This window comes from Argopecten irradians, unplaced genomic scaffold (assembly GCF_041381155.1).
Source record: "Argopecten irradians isolate NY unplaced genomic scaffold, Ai_NY scaffold_0037, whole genome shotgun sequence".
Classification (NCBI taxonomy): domain Eukaryota; kingdom Metazoa; phylum Mollusca; class Bivalvia; order Pectinida; family Pectinidae; genus Argopecten; species Argopecten irradians.
This window is the reverse complement of record NW_027187504.1, coordinates 48,681-66,738: the sequence shown is the minus strand read 5'-3', so window position 1 is coordinate 66,738 and position 18,058 is coordinate 48,681. Positions and strand designations below refer to the sequence as shown.

The 18,058-nt window shown below is 33.0% G+C and overlaps 1 long non-coding RNA gene across 1 annotated transcript; it reads left to right on the top strand.

Annotated features, from left to right (window-relative positions):
• Positions 1–751: 751 nt before the first annotated feature.
• On the top strand, positions 752–17,693 carry LOC138311510 (uncharacterized). Its single transcript, XR_011206675.1, has 3 exons — positions 752–977; positions 10,387–11,064; positions 15,939–17,693. It is a non-coding gene; the product is annotated as an uncharacterized lncRNA (long non-coding RNA).
• The last annotated feature ends 365 nt before the right edge of the window (positions 17,694–18,058 follow it).

Genomic DNA, 18,058 nt, shown 5'->3' with positions numbered 1-18,058 from the left:
CATCAATTTAGCGCATAACTAGTGTAACTATTAAAACTGTATATTAAATATCAACACTTAAATAAAAAAAGCCTTTATCATATCTTTTTTTAAATGTTACTTCAAATATTCTGGGACGACATTTTTGCGACTGACCAGGGTAAAAATAGGATGATTTCTGTGCCACTCGCTACTAATTTTTACCGTGAGAATAGTAGAAGAGTTAAACGTTAGAAGTAACAGAGTATGTAAATATCGACAATCTTTCAGAGGAAATGCAATGGCAATTCTTACTTGGAAATCAGAAGGATATTCGTCTAGAAAATGAGATATGGGAAATTATGCCCCAATTCATACACTTCCTGTATGTCATTGACTCGAACTAAACATAGTTTGTCATGTGTGAAGCATGTTTTGAGGAAGTTACATACTTATGTTGACTGTGTAGATATCCGTTATATATCCTATTGTAATACATATGCCATCGTGAAAAAGTTATCAGCAGACTACAACTTGGGAAAAGAATATTCAGTTTTCGAAAATGGAAAATGAGTATAACTATGATATCGCTGCTTTAGTGCAACATGTATCGAAACGTGCTGACTGTTCGAAAAACGTATCCCCTCCCCCCTCTCCTCTCGCCTCTTCGAGACTGTCAAAAAGAACATTAACCAATGAAAACGTGATTACCTGTGACTGATTCATAGAGGAGTGGTGTGAAATTAGTATAAATGTCAACGTTATTGTTCGCTATTGTCATACGAGGAGTAGGTTCGTGATGCGAGAAGGTGCCCTAGTTGGCGATCCATCCCCAGTGGCCGAACCCGTATCCGTCTCTGGGAGCTGTCCGGCTCAGTAGACGTACCGAACGGATAGGACGAAGATTCTCATTGGTACTCTGTCATCTACCCACTTACATCGCCAGATCAATTATGTGGCACTCATGTGATTGTTTTGTGAACAGCGGTTTATGAAGCTACCGAAGAAGAAAATACCAGGTTAGTTACTTAAATTACATTTTATTATACAGATTTTATTTGAAATTATCATTCGGAATTCTTGATAAGCTACATTTGTATCAACATTATTTGCCGGTGTACCGACTGATGTTTGTATTAAAACTGAAAAGTAAAACACATTTCTCCGCAGATGATGCATTCATATGTTCATCAATAAATAATGCACCGTTACTAAATGAGCATTTAGAATATGGTACATTTTTAGTAGAAATGTTTAATTCCATTAACGCTTGAATAAGATTTTTGAGATACATTGTGCGAAGGTGATTTTTGGTTGGCATGAAACCTCTTTTCAGCAAATACCGCTATCAGAATATTAACGGTACTCAGCATTTGAACAATAACTGATGTTTAATTGTGCGTATAATTATGTGTATACTTAACTCAAAAAAAGCATCTAAAATCGTTTGTTTTGCTTTTGGTGCATGCTCAATATTTGCACTGATGGTGGTAATTGTGTAAACTAAGTACTTTTTGTAACCAAAGAAAATACTAATTTGTCTGCTCATGTTTTTGATAAAGAAAAAAACTATTCGCCAGTGATGTAGCTTTCTGTAAGCATGCGTTATATTTATTTCAATATAAGAATCGTGCAAATAGTTAACTTTCCAATATGTCAACGTGAAAGGCGTTCCTATATTTCAAACTAATAATTAATATATATATATATTTACATTTAAGACGTGGCATAATTGTTACTACCCAAAAATTACAACTTTTCAGTCTGGAGTACCCATAGAAATGCTTTACAGCTTGACCCGAACCATTACAGACTAATTTTAAATTATACCAGAAATTAATATACTGCTATGTCACTATTTGATTTCTAATGAGGCTAATTGCGTTAATAATCAATTAGTAAAGAATTCTTGAAATAGAACGGGTTGATTCCCATACATAAAAATACCTCGGGTACACGTACATAAACAATCGTGGCCACGACTGAGAGTAGTTTCGATTAAACGGTGAGTAATACCACTGTTTTAACATTTGACACTCATTTCCCCACACATTTACAGCTAATACTAAAACGTATAATGATCAAGAAATGTTGTGTGTAATAGTGAGATGCGTAAAAGGGGCACCGAATTGGAATATTGTATCGTACATGTATAACCATGATAACCATACAGGTTATCACTTGATTAAAGTTCGGTATTAGTAATTAGTTTTCTTTTCTCCAGCGAAAAACTTGTTCACTAATTCGTAGTTCATATTCCTATACACAATAGATCAACACATATAAAGATACAATATATCCGTGATATACATAAACAAAAATGTACTTACGTCCAGAATTTAATTGCAGTAATATAAATTTATTAGTTACCAGACATATATGTATCTTTGGAATATGAAATATACAATATACACTTGCGAAGTTAACACTTCAAAAATAAGAGCCTCGTATTAATGATAAATACTGACGCCAATTTACCAAAGTCAATAACATAGTAAGTGCAATTACACGATATATATATATACGTATGATGTAGCAACTGGAGCTAGGAATGGAGTAACCAGTGCTCCAATATGCTATTAAATATATGCTTATTCTGGAGTTTATTAATCCGGCACAAGTGACAATGTTTAATGATTTAACATGTTTACATGTATATAATGTACATTACATACCTGTAAAATGGCTATAGATGTTAATAATTTCAACATGCGCAACCCAGATACATAATTTAAAAAAAAAAGGAGAATTAAAGGCGGTCTAGAAGCTAACGAGTTAAAAAAGATCGAAAATCAGGCAAATAAAGTATTATATACATTTTAATCAGCCTAAACACATTATTTTAATTTACCTTATGCATGTATATATATATATTTAATATTGACTGTTGGTTGGATATTCGTGTCAAGTCCCTGTGTTTACAGTGTAGGCCTACATGATACATTTAGCTGCAATGTAGGCTGATGGGATATGCATCCATATAATAATATAAAACGCAATGAAATCCGAATATCCAGCTGACCTATCTGTTCTTCGACCTTTCGTGCAAACTACCTGACGTGTACTTGTGTTTACATTTATTTTTTTACAAGTTTTGTCGAGTCACCCCATGGAAGGCCTCTTTAAAAACACTATACAAACACTTTGTTCGATTTCTATGTACATTTTCAATAAATCGTGCAGTCGAATAGAAGTGTAGCTTACCAGAGATCAAGCATTTTTTTTTTTTTAAATTGATCACTAAATCGTCGTACTGATCATAGTTTGTCTCGTTCTTACTCCTGTTCCATTTGTGTTATTTTACTCGTATTCAGTGAGTTTTAGGCTAATTTCGGAATCTGTCATATACCTGTGAACGTCATTACAAAGTCTGTTTGGGAGAGTCTACTTTTTTCTGCCTGCGCATGCGAACTCGATATGTTTACATTTTGTAGCTCTGTTAACACCCTCTTACACTAGAGGTTTTCTGTTGCTTTAAAAAACATGGAAACGTTGGGCATTTTTCATTAGCTGATATTTTTATAAGAACATATACTCTATTATTCAGCAAAGTTTGGTAATTTATGACGATACGTTTACCCCCGAAAGCATAATGCGACTTTAAACAAGTTTTATTGTATCAAACACTAAAGAAACAGGCAAAAATTATTAAACCTTATTAAGAAACCGTCTCGTATCATAGTCATAATCCATTAAACAATTTAGTGAGTGAAAATAAAGATATATACAAATAAAACGGTTTTAATGAAGAGTTTTACTTTGATTAAAGATATTAAAATCTATGACACACGCATGCATGTGTAAAGGTTATAAATATGTTCAGATTTTTTCATTGAACTTAAAATATATTATTGCACATGCTGAAAACCTAAGAACATCATTGATTACAGCATCATTAATACCTTTGTTATTAATCAATTATCTAAGTGTTTGGTCTTGTTCATTATCCATTACGGAGTCATACCCTAACGCTTGTTATATTCTGGAATTATGACTGTGATGGTGTTTTGGAGACTGACTGTTTATATATGTGTGTATATAATAATTAGATAGGAAACTAAATAGTAAGGGCGAAAAAATCTTTTTTTTCGCCAAAAATGATTTCGCCAAAAGTGAAAGCTAGTAAAAGTCGGTTTTTGGTCAGATTTAGTTCTCCCTAGCTATATATGACTCGAATATAGAAGTAAAGAATTATCAATATGATATCATATAATTTGAGTAATGTGTAAACTATAACTATAGGCCTGTAGAATTCGGAATTTAGATCAACACAGTATATATCTGACATATTAAACACGAAAATATGTAGAACTTTTAATACATTGTATATTACCATAAATTATTAATGAGTATATGTCTGTTATTAAATCCCATACATTTTTTTAAATATCTTTATACAAATTGATTTCGAAATTCACTAAATTCCTTATCAAATGCATTAGCATTCTAATTAAAACCCTCAACCAAGTAATTTCAATTATAATTAAATATCTGTTCTGGAACAAAGTAAACTCGTCCCTCACAGTGAGTGGAAGGCTTTTGTTAAAGTCGGTCTAACAATGTTTTATAGTTAAGATGATTATTTGAAACTTAGAAATCAAATATATAAAATTTCCACCTGCTTCCACCTAGTAAAATTAAAATGTAAATTTGTAATCGAAGAAAGTTTAAAAACGGTCCGTGAGAGCTCATATACGGATAGAAACTGGCGGTTATAAAATAAGATTTAAATGCCAGACCATTTTAGGATAGATTTTGTCTTTTTAACTATAAGTTAAACAGATTAAAAATATTTTGCCTTTTTTTCTTTCTTTTTTTCAACATTTTATTGACATTCATGATGGTACAATCAATAATATCGAATAACAGGTTCAGCCTATAAACATTTTCTTCTTAAATTCGCCAAATGATGTTGACAAAATATGTATTTATAAAAAAAAGTATCTTTATATACCGAATGTTATAAACGTATACACTTATAACGTCTTTTGTAAGTAAAGGGAAGTTACTCTAATGCACACAATCTCATTATTCTTACTCTGAATCAAAATTAAATGTATGAAATAAATTACATGTACTAGATCATATATATGCATGCTTGAAACAAAACAAGACCACGCAGCATAGCGGCGGTTGTATCGATAGACAAAAGAGCATACATCAATTAGAGCACGTCAGTGGTTGAATTATGACAACCCAAAGCTCGTTGCCGTTGAATAATTTTAATTACAGTAACATGTTATATATAAACAATATACCTGGAATAAACACCTCATAATAACCAATCCTAACCTTGATTATCAGTATATGATCTTTCCTTTCCTCTGAATCTCTTAACGTTGATATACCGGTGAATAATGGGTATTATAATCTTTTAAAAACAGGAGCAGATGAATAAGTAATTTTCGTCATTAACAAAAGTTATTAATTTTACAATATTTATTTTGAAAAAAAGTTTGAGCTTCTTATTTAAGTACTTAAAATAATTAATTTCATCCCAAAAACTCTCTAGCACTATTTATTCGGTATATGGGTTCTAGTCTGTTTATATTTCATTAATTTCCTGACTAAGGGCATACATACATATTTTTATCTTCAAACAGCACATTGTCCTGTTTGCCCCACATATTTATCGCAATAATCACCCTTTGTCTCTGACAGCAACAACCAATACCAAATATGTCCACGAGATTGGAAAAAAGTATTTCATCATTACACTAAAGAATGCCTTAAGACCTATCTCTAAATAACGACCACCTGCTGAATAAGACCAACCTCTTTTGGTTGAAAATGAACAATTTACATTATTTGGCCCATTTTAAGTCCCCTTGTCCACAGAACCAAATTATCACTTAGATTAAAGGCTTGTTTGTATTGATTTCTTCAGTATAGGCTAAATTAACAATGAGAGTTTGTTAGAACAGTGTCTGTATGTATGCATTTATGACTGATATTTGGATTTTCAACTCTGGGTGATTTTCACAGAGTATAATTATCAGAAATCATAATGGCCAATCGCTGCCTCATTAACACTACCAGGTAATTAACATTTTCAAAACAAATATTTACAAGAAAATCATTAATATGAGAAACAAAGACATTGAAATCGTTGCTGTAAACACCATTGCATGACTTCTACCGCCTCATGGACATTATATACAATGTACTCCCAGAGCATGGTGTCCAGGTATGGCAGTTTCTATAAAGTAAAACCCATCATCAAAACAATAAAGCCCGGTTGTTACTTCATCGAGCATGCTATAAAAGAAAAATAACACAGTCGGCATGGCCATCGTGATAATGTTGTTTTTTGCGCTCAGAATCGCCTGTTACAATGAATTGCACCACTGCGGAAACAGAGAATGTTCGTTTCGAATGGAATTGCGCGGCGGGTTACACCAATAATAGAGTTTCTTTGATATGGGCACACGTAACCTTTCACACGTCACCGACATTACGTCGACAACTGAAAGCCACTACAAGTATATTTACAAATCCAAGGCATTTGTCTTGTCACATTTTAAACTGATGCTACTGAACCTGTGGTTAACAATGAATTTTATCAGACCTAAGTGCATATTATAACATTTGATAATGACAATCACTTTCACTATACAACTTTAGCTTTCAGCTGCTAGTTGCTAGTGTGGCCAGTAACGTAAATTAATCAGTCTGGACATCGATCAACTTCATTACAACGGGTGTCAAGTATGATCAATGTATGCTTCTGATTTGATAATGGAAATATTGATACCTCGGCAAACTTGTTATATTATTATTATTGCAGATGGGGCTGTTGATTAGTTATGGACAAATATAATCGAATTATAGATATCACATAGATAAGTATGTATCATAGTTCAATATCATTTATGTATATACAAAATGTACTTAATTAATTTATGTATCTTTTAATCAGAGTCATCTATGAACAAAATTCGTTTTCAGAAATCTATCAGGAGCTTAATGCGTTCGACGTATCATTGAGTAATACCTTGTAAAGACATTTTGTCGAATGCCATACTACTCTTTATATTACATATTTAAAACTTAAATATAGCATAATCAAGCCAAAAACAAAAACTGTTTTCTGCCTCCTTGACAAAAAATAGGGTAGGTAGACAGGAAAAAAACTTATTTAAAAAAATACAAAACAAAATTTCATTGCAATTTCTATTTAAAATCTTTTTACTGTTAATTATTTTATTTTTTAATAATATATTTATTTTTTTTCAAAATTTTTAACCACAAAGCTGGAATATCATTCATTTCAATTAAAAAAAACCGTCATTATTAGTTGAATTCCAATCTGGATCCACTATTATGGCGGCCATTACGATTGCAAAGTTTGCAACTCCCATCGGATATTTCGGCCTATTAAACAATAAAAAGTTGGTAAATTATTAACATTTCTAAGCAGTGTTTGTTTTTGATGTAAGGCTCAATAGCTTTAATAACACTTTTTTTAAAGGCCTAATGTTTGTTTCCTATATAAGTGGCCGAATTGCTTATCTACTTCAACTTTAATACACAGACACAATCCGGAAATAGTCCCAGACTGCTAATTTGGGCTGCTGGGGTGTTGATCAGGGAGTGTTCACACCTGTTTTGTTTATCTAATTTGTTTTACAGACCCGAATCGACCATCATTTTATACAATGAAAACTTTGGGGTCATAGGTAAAATTTAGATTCGGTCGGGTGGCAGTTAATGAATCGAGTTCTAATAAATTCTATGTACTATTTACTCAGTATTTAGTCTAAAAAGTATCGAAATGATAATGATAAGGTTGCGTTAAAGTATGGGAGTCTACATCCCAAAAATTGCATGTGTGATAATACGTAACAAGAGGTCGTAATGTAGAAAATAAATAGGGGTCACGGTGGCCAAATGGTTAAGATTTCCCACATATTGCCACAAGCCCTCCACCTCTGGGATATGAGTTTGAATCCTATTTGGATTAGTTACTAGATACTGACCGCTGGTCGGTGGTTTTTCTACAGATACTCCGGCTTTTCTCAGTGAAATAGTGACAGTTTGGAGAATTGTTTCCAAAGGCTGACTTTTATAATGGTTTTGTACATAATTATCCCGCGTTGTATTTCAATCTCATATCTCCGATGAGCTCAACATTTGGATTTCGTCACTTTACCTTTTGGAACCATTAAAAGGACAGCAGGGATCGGGAGTGAATTATTTATGTCTGTGCTGGAACTATACGATCTGTCTTTAGTTTTGGAGAGGCATGAGAATCCTGGGTGGTTCGTAGTCGTTTCTGCAGAATTTGTTTTTTTGTCTCGGGTAAAGAATTGAGTTCTGATAAAGATTACCCAGTATTTAGTCTAAAAAGTATCAAAATGATAATGATAAGGATGCATTAAAGTATGGAAGTCTACATCTTAAAAAACTAATTTATACATGTGTTATAATATGTTACAAAAACTCGTTATGTAGAAAACAAATAGTGGCCACGGTGGCCAAATGGTTAAGATGTCCCACATATTACCACAAGCCCTCCACCTCTGGGATATGAGTTTGAATCCTATGTGGATTAGTCGGTCGGTGGTTTTTCTACATATACTCCGGCTTTTCCCCAAACCCATACATACATGGCACGTCTTTACATGACCCTACATATCCTAGTGATCTTTAGTTGCCTTAATGCATGTGCCCTTTATCCTAGATATATTTAGTTGTCTTTATGCATGTGTCTTTTATCCTAGTGATATTTAGTTGTCTTTATGCATGTGTCATTTATCGCAGTCCTTGCTATTGCCTTTACAAAATGTCCTTTATCCTAGTGGTCGTTAGTTGACTTTATGCATTTCTCCTTTATCCTAGTGGTCGTTAGTTGTCTTTATGCATGTGTCCTTTATCCTAGTGGTCGTTAGTTGTCTTAATGCTTGTGTCCTTTATCCTAGTGGTCGTTAGTTGTCTTTATGCATGTGTCATTTATCCTTATTGTTTTAGTTGTCTTTAGCCATAGGCCTTTTATCCTAGTGGTCATTAGTATACAGTTAAAGTATGGGGTTGAGGGATATAGCAAGTTTCTGGTTTTCCGAGACTTGTCTAATTCCCGAGGCGGAGCCGAGGGAAAAAGGCAAGTTCGAGGGAAACCAGAAACTTGGTATATCAATCAACTCCATACTTCAACTGTTTTAATATAACGATACAATGTATTTCTCTCATTCGCTAAGCTTATATTCCTGCCGCGTACGACCATGGTCATTAGAGGTTGAAAGAATTTTACACTGGAATAAGGGGCCGCGGTGGCCGAGTGGTTAAGATGTACCGACATATTACCACATGCCCTCCACCTCTGGGTCGCGAGTTCGAATCGCATGTGGGGCAGTTGCCAGGTACTGACCGCTGGTCGGTGGTTTTTCTCCGGGTACTCCGACTTTCCTCCACCAACAAACCTGGCACTTCCTTAAATGACCCTGGCTGTTAATAGGACGTTAAACTAATCAAACCAAACCAAACACTGGAATAGATCTACATAATCTTAGCTCAAACATTCAAATTATTCCGATATGATAATTGTGATTCCATGTCCGATTTGTTTTGCTTCTATTCAAGATTATAATTTGATTCCGCTATGATTTCTCAATATTTCAATATTTTATACCACTAGGCACAATACTGAATACTAAATTTATAGACATAAATATACATGTATTGCTGAAATTCCGAGACGTTAACCACTTACAGGTAGCCTAAAAATGTACATAACAACTGTACGTACATGTACATATAAAAGGTATTGTCCTCTGCCCCCATTACATTTTTCACAAACCTCTCACTTACGAGATAAACATTACGACGTGTTTAGTAACAGATTCCGATCAATACTAACGTCGTTTGATTACGTTTGATTACTTCGAAAGACTAACACACAGCTGAGCAAGGGTTTTGGAAAAAAAGCAGGGAGCTAGTCAATTTAACCAAGTGAATTTTATATAGCGTAAATAAAGTAGAGGTATATTAATTGTCTCTATGCATGTGTCCTTCATCTTAATGATATTTAGTTGTCTTTATACATATGTCCTTTATTCTATTGGTCTATTGTTGTCTTTATTCTTGTTTCCTTTATTCTGGTGGTCTTTATTTGTCTAAGAGATGTAGTCATTGATAGTTATATTTTTTTGTTCGAAGGTCGTAGATTCGGTGTGGGTAGGTATAGTGTAGATGTATTGTAAATGTGAGAATCAAACTATATCTTTAAGACGTTTATTTCGTGCCCGGTGGTGTGACCCAGTACATAGTTTGAGTACTGAGGGAGTGACCACCCGTACATGGTTTCAATGCGGTTTTATAGCAAATACACTGACATCATTTTTTGTTTGTTACAAATTACTATGGATACGTTATGACTGAAATGAGACTACTACATATTATTCATGATCGTGGGATATAATTTCATTTCAGGAGCAATGTTTTTGGAACCATAAGAAACCAGCATCAACCGTATAGGATTGAAATGAGATGACGGGACAATGTCAAATACCTTGGATGGATAGTATACTTTTCCAGCGAATATACAGATGTATCAGTGAAATAGGACGGTTTGGAGAATTGTTTCAAAAGGCTGACTTTTATAATGATTTTGAACATAATTATCCCGCGTTGTATTTCAATCCTCAAATCTCCGATGAGCTCAACATTTCCCATTTGGATTTCGTCACTTTACCTATTGAAACCATTAAAAGGACAGCAGGGATCGGGAGTGACTTATTTATGTCTGTGCTAGAACTATTCTGTGACAGTTGCAAATATAATATAAACGATCTGTCTTTATTTTTGGAGAGGCATGCTAATCCTGGGTGGTTCGTAGTCGTTTGTGCTTTCAGAAATTTTAGTTAATGAAAACCACACAACCAATCGTGCTTTAATATACATGAATTCAGCCATTTAAAATATCCTAAAGCTTTAATTGTACACATGAAGAGACATAGAAGATAAAAAACACGTATTATATACAAATGGAAACGGCAAGAGGTATTCGCCATATATCTAATGTAACTGATACTAGGACGAGTATCTTGGGTTGCCACAGATTAGAGGCCAAGACATACAAAGAGTCAGATAAGGTTTCCAAATATAGCGGTGAGTATATAGAGCTGTATACTTGTTTTCATATTATGTACAATTGTATTATATTTAATTCTTGAAAAAAACATATTTGGTTGACAATTTGTATTTTGCACACATATGTATGTTGCGTTTTTACTGCTGGTGTTTCCTGAATATCCCACTTCTGATATTCACCAGTTGTTGCGTTCTTTTATCTTCCGACAGCATTTGCTACATTACATTTTCTTCCAATCGCTACAAGTCCATCTGAAGTAGGATTTTCAATTCATTTACAACACTTTACAATATGTTCATGATGACAAAACACACTTATAATACGAAATAAAAACTTAAATCATACGAAACTACTCTCTCCGAATTCACGATCCAAATTGAATTTCATTTCCACCGATTAAAAAAACTCACATAAATCCCAAATCAAAACATCCAAGCGGAATCTCTCTAATTTCCTGAAAAAGCTTAGCGAAATACTGCCTTCAAAAAACCCCGGTCAGGTCCGCAGTCCTTTTTCTATCCCTTCACACGCTGTTAAGCTCTTGCATAAACATTACCTATATCTACTAAAATACAAACCATAAATATAGAATATACAATCATCTAAATTATGGAATCTAAGTAAAGATTTAAGGAATTACCCCTAGATCAAATAAATAAATCTAGATAAAGACTTGAAAAATTCCCCCAATGATGATTATTCATTCGAGATATCAATAATGAAGCTAATATACTTTCGAAACAAAGCTAAATAAAACGTCAAGGTGGTCCCTCAAATAATTCTGTGACTTCCCCAAAAATAAATATAAAAGCCACAAATGTCATCTGAGTCTCGACCTTAAAACTACGCACACATAAGTTACCTAGAGTTCAGGCTATTTTTAAACACATTTTAATGAAAATTTAACTCGGGTAATAAAATCATAATCTAGACACTTTGGAACTAATTTCAGATCCAACAGATGAATAAACATAACATATGTATAGCCAAAACACATAATGGGTCACAAGGTCATTATTAACTGAGGTCAACGTCACTAGATCACTATATCTGATTTAAGTATCAAAAATCATGTTGCTCTTAAGTGGTGAAATGTTTGTGATGTCATTATGAAGCTGTTCATAATGAATTAGTATGACTTCATAAAGTGAAATTGTTTTAAATTAAAGGGACAATTCAGTCTAAGGGAACATTAAAATTTGTACATATATAAGAGAAAAACCAGTTCTAATGGAAATTAGATCAGTCGGTTTTACTGTGATATGCCAGAAAAGCCCATGGTGGTGAAATGCGTGTGAAATGTTCAAACTCGCTCGCTGTCCGCTATTACACATTGTGGTCGAACATCTTGTATGCCAAACCCTGTCCCTTGCTTGTAGAGTAATGCTAATTTTGTCTAGAATTGCTCAAACCGCTCTGACAGTAGTGTGTTTACCTTATTAGGTGAATTTTCTTGCCTAAAAAACATTTTAGCACCTCCACAGTGGTTATGTTGTCCATTTGTTAAACGTGCGTGACTTTGGCTCGGATATGGGCACAGCGTATATATTGTACCTGCTTAATAGCATTGATCAACGATTTGCAATTGCTACGGTATCAATTAAAATACTAAACAATGACGTAGAATTTGTCAATATTTTATGTTATATGTTTCATAATAAATGTAAAACAATACATTTATGCCATATTTTGCTTTTTGGTTATGTAAAATGATTAGCCTGAGTGAATTGTCCCTTTAAGGAAGAATTTCGCTTAACACTTGGAATGAAATGTACAGTTCAGTTTGTAGACTCTAATACTTGGCTTGGTGGATTACTCGTTTTATCCTGACATGTCATATTCTATTATATGTTAGTCATGTTGTAATCACAATTTGACATATAATCACATGAGGTTTTTTGTTAAGTAAAAGTAGTAACTCTCTTTATTTTTCGCATTAGCTCTTACTCTGTATCAAAATCACGCTACGTGATAAACTACTAGATTTACATTTGCAGTAAAAGTAGAATCACTGTAATGATTTCCATTCAATTTTTCTATTGTTAAAGATATATGTTTGCATAGAATTCCCGTAGAACGAAGGGCATGCATCCCGCAATCTGAATTATATTTTATCCCAGAGCTCAGAGGAAAGAACACAATTGATGTATTTCAATTATTAGTACTCAATACCGTCGTAATTACACTTGCACCCTCTAATCACATTTTATCATTAGTTGTCTGACTAATTGCATACATAAATTGGAAAAAGACTTTTTATAATTACACTAAAGCTTACCTTAAAGGGACAATTCAGTCTAAGAGAATATTAATATTTGTACATATATCGAGAAAACCCAACTCTAATGTAAATTAGATCAGTCGATTTTACTGTGATATGCCAGAAAAGCCTATGGGGGTGAAATACGTGTGAAATATTCAAACTCACTCGCTGTCCGCCAATACACATTGTGATTGAACATCCTATATGCCGAACCCTGTCCCTTGCTCGTAGAGTAAAGCAACTTTTGTCTAGAACTGCTCAAATAGCTCTGACAATAGTGTGTTTACCCTTTTAGGTGAATTGTCTTCCCTAAAAAACATTCTACCACTTCCTCAGTGATTATGTAGTTCATTTGTTTAACGTGCGTGATTTTGGCTCGGGTATGGGTACAGCGTACATATTGCATCTGCTTAATCGTATTGATCAACGATTTGTAATTACAAAGGTATCAATTAAAATACTAAACAATGACGTGGAATTGGTCAATATTTTGTGTTATATGTTTCATAATAAATGTAGAACAATACATTTATGCCATATTTTGCTTCTTGGTTATATAAAAGAATTAGCCTGAGTGAATTGTCCCTTTGAAGTTATATGTGTCGTAATTTTCATACTCACGAATCAAGATGTGCTTGTAATATACATAAAAAATATATATGTAATGTAATATGTAAAATGCATAGATTTTAATTTTTGCTGTGTCATATATAAGCTCATAATGAATTTTGTCAGTACTGCCAAAAATCGTTATATTTACGTCTAAAATGCAGTAAAATAAGTACATGTGATCAGAACATGAAGCCAAGGTGGTCTAAGGTTTCATATCACATCTTTACAGTGGAATTAAATCTAAAGTGATTTTTGCAGGAATGTTTTCATTTACACACACACACATATATATATAGCTAACAATTTATATTCATTACCCAGTACCGTTAAATGATTTTCACAGCTTAATTCATCAAAGCTCTTTTCAATAGATATCGGGAGAAAAGAGCATGTCAAAATTTTCGCCCAGTTTTGGCACACATAATTTAAATGCACATTTCTGTGTACAACGATCATTTGCTTAAAAAGAGCCATTTCTTTAGAGTCAAAACTCCCAGTGTCATTTAGATCTAAAGGCAGGTTTAACTGTAAATCTAAAGTCTTGATTTCCTCATTATTATTATTTTTTATTATTATTATTCCTTACTATAGAGTAATCAGTGTATTGAAAACTGCTGAAATCACAAATAAATTCGCTATTAGCATTGTCAAAAATATATCAATTCATTATTGCATCCGTTGTTTAATTAACATCTATAAATCAACGACTTAAAGGCGTACATCATTGTTAACAATGAAGCTTCTTTTCTCTGTTTTGACGTCTGACGGTAATTACGTTGAAACATAAGACGACTTTCGTCATGAAATTTAACATTTATTTATCTATTTAAAAATGTCCAGAGAGTGACGGTACGCTTATAAGCTCTATGACTCAATATCTTTTTATAGTTTAATCCGATAAATGAAAAGCCGTTTCTGTTAAGGTATGTATCTTAATTCCGAAATTCAATAATGAATTACATATTAAAAAGAAGGGGTGCAAAATTGAAAGTGTAATAAAATTATCCAACAATATACAAATAGAGCAAATGTAGTAGTCTCACTTAATGTATTCGTATTCTTGTAAGGAATTGAAGTGGCCTCAATTTTCTATTGTGTACTTCGTTTATCTTAATATGATTTATTTCGATCTTCATTATACACCAGAAATATAAAGTTCCGGCTGCATATTAGGTTTTAGAAATAATAAACTCATAATAAAATAAAAAATAAAATCAATATTCCAACTAAAAGTATTCTAATTACTCCTTTTTATATAAATTAGCATGTAGCAAACATTTTGAAATTATTACCATATCTGATATAAAAATTAAGGATCTATATATGATTCGTTGTTATACGTGATGCGGTGTTATACCACTCTGGTACATGTAGAATTAAATATTTTACGAGGGCGTAGTCAAATGGTGCAATACCATATGGACCTCAGTAAAGGTCCATAATTGACAAATACCTAAACAATTTTCATATCTTAAACATGATTATTGATTTAATAAGACCTTTAAATACGTACTATTTAACGTAATTGATATGTCAAAAAATGCAGTATATACGGGTAAGGGTTTAAAATTTCGTATTGAAATATTCCCGTTCATATTTACGATATCGAATTTTGCTCGCATTGATTGCGCTTTATATCATAGTATTTACCTACATGTATATGATTTAGCTTAAAAGCATTCTGAAAATACAATACGTCGTCCAAAGGATTGCTTTACAAACTTGCAGTGATCACTGATTGGTCAGCTAGTAAAAATCGTTTTGCCCGCCGGGTTGTGTGGAATAGCAAAGGGATATAACTTATTTACCGCTTCAAGATTTGTTAAAGAGCATGCGGTATCGTATCGCTGTAATGAATTTAAAAACTTGGCGGAGTTAGGAGGCTAAATAGGGGCACAAACTATACATAGTCATTGAACTTGGATAGTCAGCTATATATAAAATATACAAATTGAGATAGAACTAATACATAATATTCATCAGCAACTAATTGTTTGACGTATAATTTGATTTCAGGAACAATGTTTTGGAACCATAAGAAGCCAGCACCTACCTCAGAATTGGAATGATATGGCGGAACAAAGTCTAACACCGTTGATGGATAGTATAGTTTTACTTAGTATATACAGATGTATCGGTGAAATAGGACAGTTTAGTGAATTGTTTCTTCATACTGACTTTTATAATAATTTGATACATAGTTTTCCTGTATTGTATTTCAATCCCTATATCGCCGGTGAGCTCAACATTTCCCATTTGAATTTCGTCACATTATCTATAAGAACAATTAAAAGGAAAGCCGGAATTGGAAGTGACTTATATATGTCTATAATGGACTTGTTTTGTGACAGTTGCAAGGTAAACCTAAATAGTGTGTATTTAGTCTTGGAGAAGTATGGGAACCTTGGATGGTTTGTAGTCGTTGGTGTTTTCAGAAATTTGATATAAGGAAGCGACTTCCATTGCGATGAAATTCTAATATCTAGTTTATACTTTAGTGGGAAACGTATAGCTATATGAATCTAACGATTGAACATATCATAATGATATATTTGTATACATGAAGACAAATAAGATATATTGAAAAGATGCGTCACTCCCAAGATGCTATTCCACGTGATATAAATAAAATGACGACGGTAAGAGGTCGACGCAATAGATCTAATATAACTGATGGTAGGAACATTCTTCAGGATTACCGCAGATTAGAGGCAAAGACAAACATAGAGTCGGATACGGATAAAGACGATTTTGAAGTTGGGTTCATTGACAAATTCATTGATGAGTTTACAGAACTGTATTCGTCTTTTCGTCTCATACTCAAGATAGCATATATTTTGAGGAAAAACATATAAACTTCTAGTTCTAACAAGTCGATTCAGATGAAACTTGCAATCGATAATCAAACATTGTGCAAGCCAAGTTGTAACAGTCAAAAGTCGTATTGAAGACTCTAATATTAAAGATTAAAGTATGATTTGATAACAAGTTCCTACATTTCTCAGGACTGTTTTGTGACTACACAAATATGACCTACAAAAGTCTTATGTTTTCATGAAACTATGTAAAAACGTGAGGACATACACATTGATTCTGAAAAATGATGTTTTTTTCGATACAGGGAGGAAGGAAATCGATGCATTTCTAAAAGAACCCCGAATAACTGCATCAGTTTTCTAAGGAGCAAATAGTGTTTCTTATGAGGGCTAAACTGTTAAATGAGAGAACCAAATCCGGAAATTGAGTGAATGAATCCCTAAAAGGCATGTGGAAATGAACTTTCTGCACCAGATGCGTTGTGTTGAACAATCTGTGGTAATCTTTTCATGCTTCGTATATGGAATTCCGACGTAGCATGAAAGCAAAATGTTTTAAAAAGGTTTGTCAATATACTGCATAATTGTAACAATTAATAGTACTCATGATATCAGTTGTTTGGAAAATCTTTTTATTTTCAATATACCCAATATGTATTTAGGATAGATATGATGTATATTGTAAGATGTTATTCATACGTATAAGTACTCATACAAAAGTACACTTTTCAGTACTCGATAATTGACTTTATATGCATTATCTAACTACTGATATCTATAATAAAAATGAAGTGCCTAAATGTATTGATTACTTTCCCCCTTTTACCGATAAAAAGTATCTAAACATAAGTGGATGTGTGTATGCATACATTGTTATGTATAGTCATATTGCACTTGTTTAAAGTTAAGTATGTTTTAATGATAATGGTCAATTGAAGATGAAATGATGAAAGATGTTTACTGTGATTATTCATACTCGAATTAGGATGAGAATCACTTATAAAACAAACAGTCTTAATATAACAATATTTTATAAACAATAAAATATGCAAACTGTGCATTATTCTTTACACATTTTTATCTTGTCTTTAAAATATTTTGTAATATGATTGGTAAGATATGATGTAAATTTGATGTTTAATAAGTCAAAACAGTTTATATTATAGTTAATCATGCCTGTTAGCCTCGATAAAAGTACACCGGTCCAGGAGTATTTGTGGAGTATACCCTGGGAAACAACCAACGTGGTCTACAATAGGTGAATTGAACTCAAGCTGTTTGGGAAGAAAGTAATTGTTTATACTACTGCGTCAATATAGC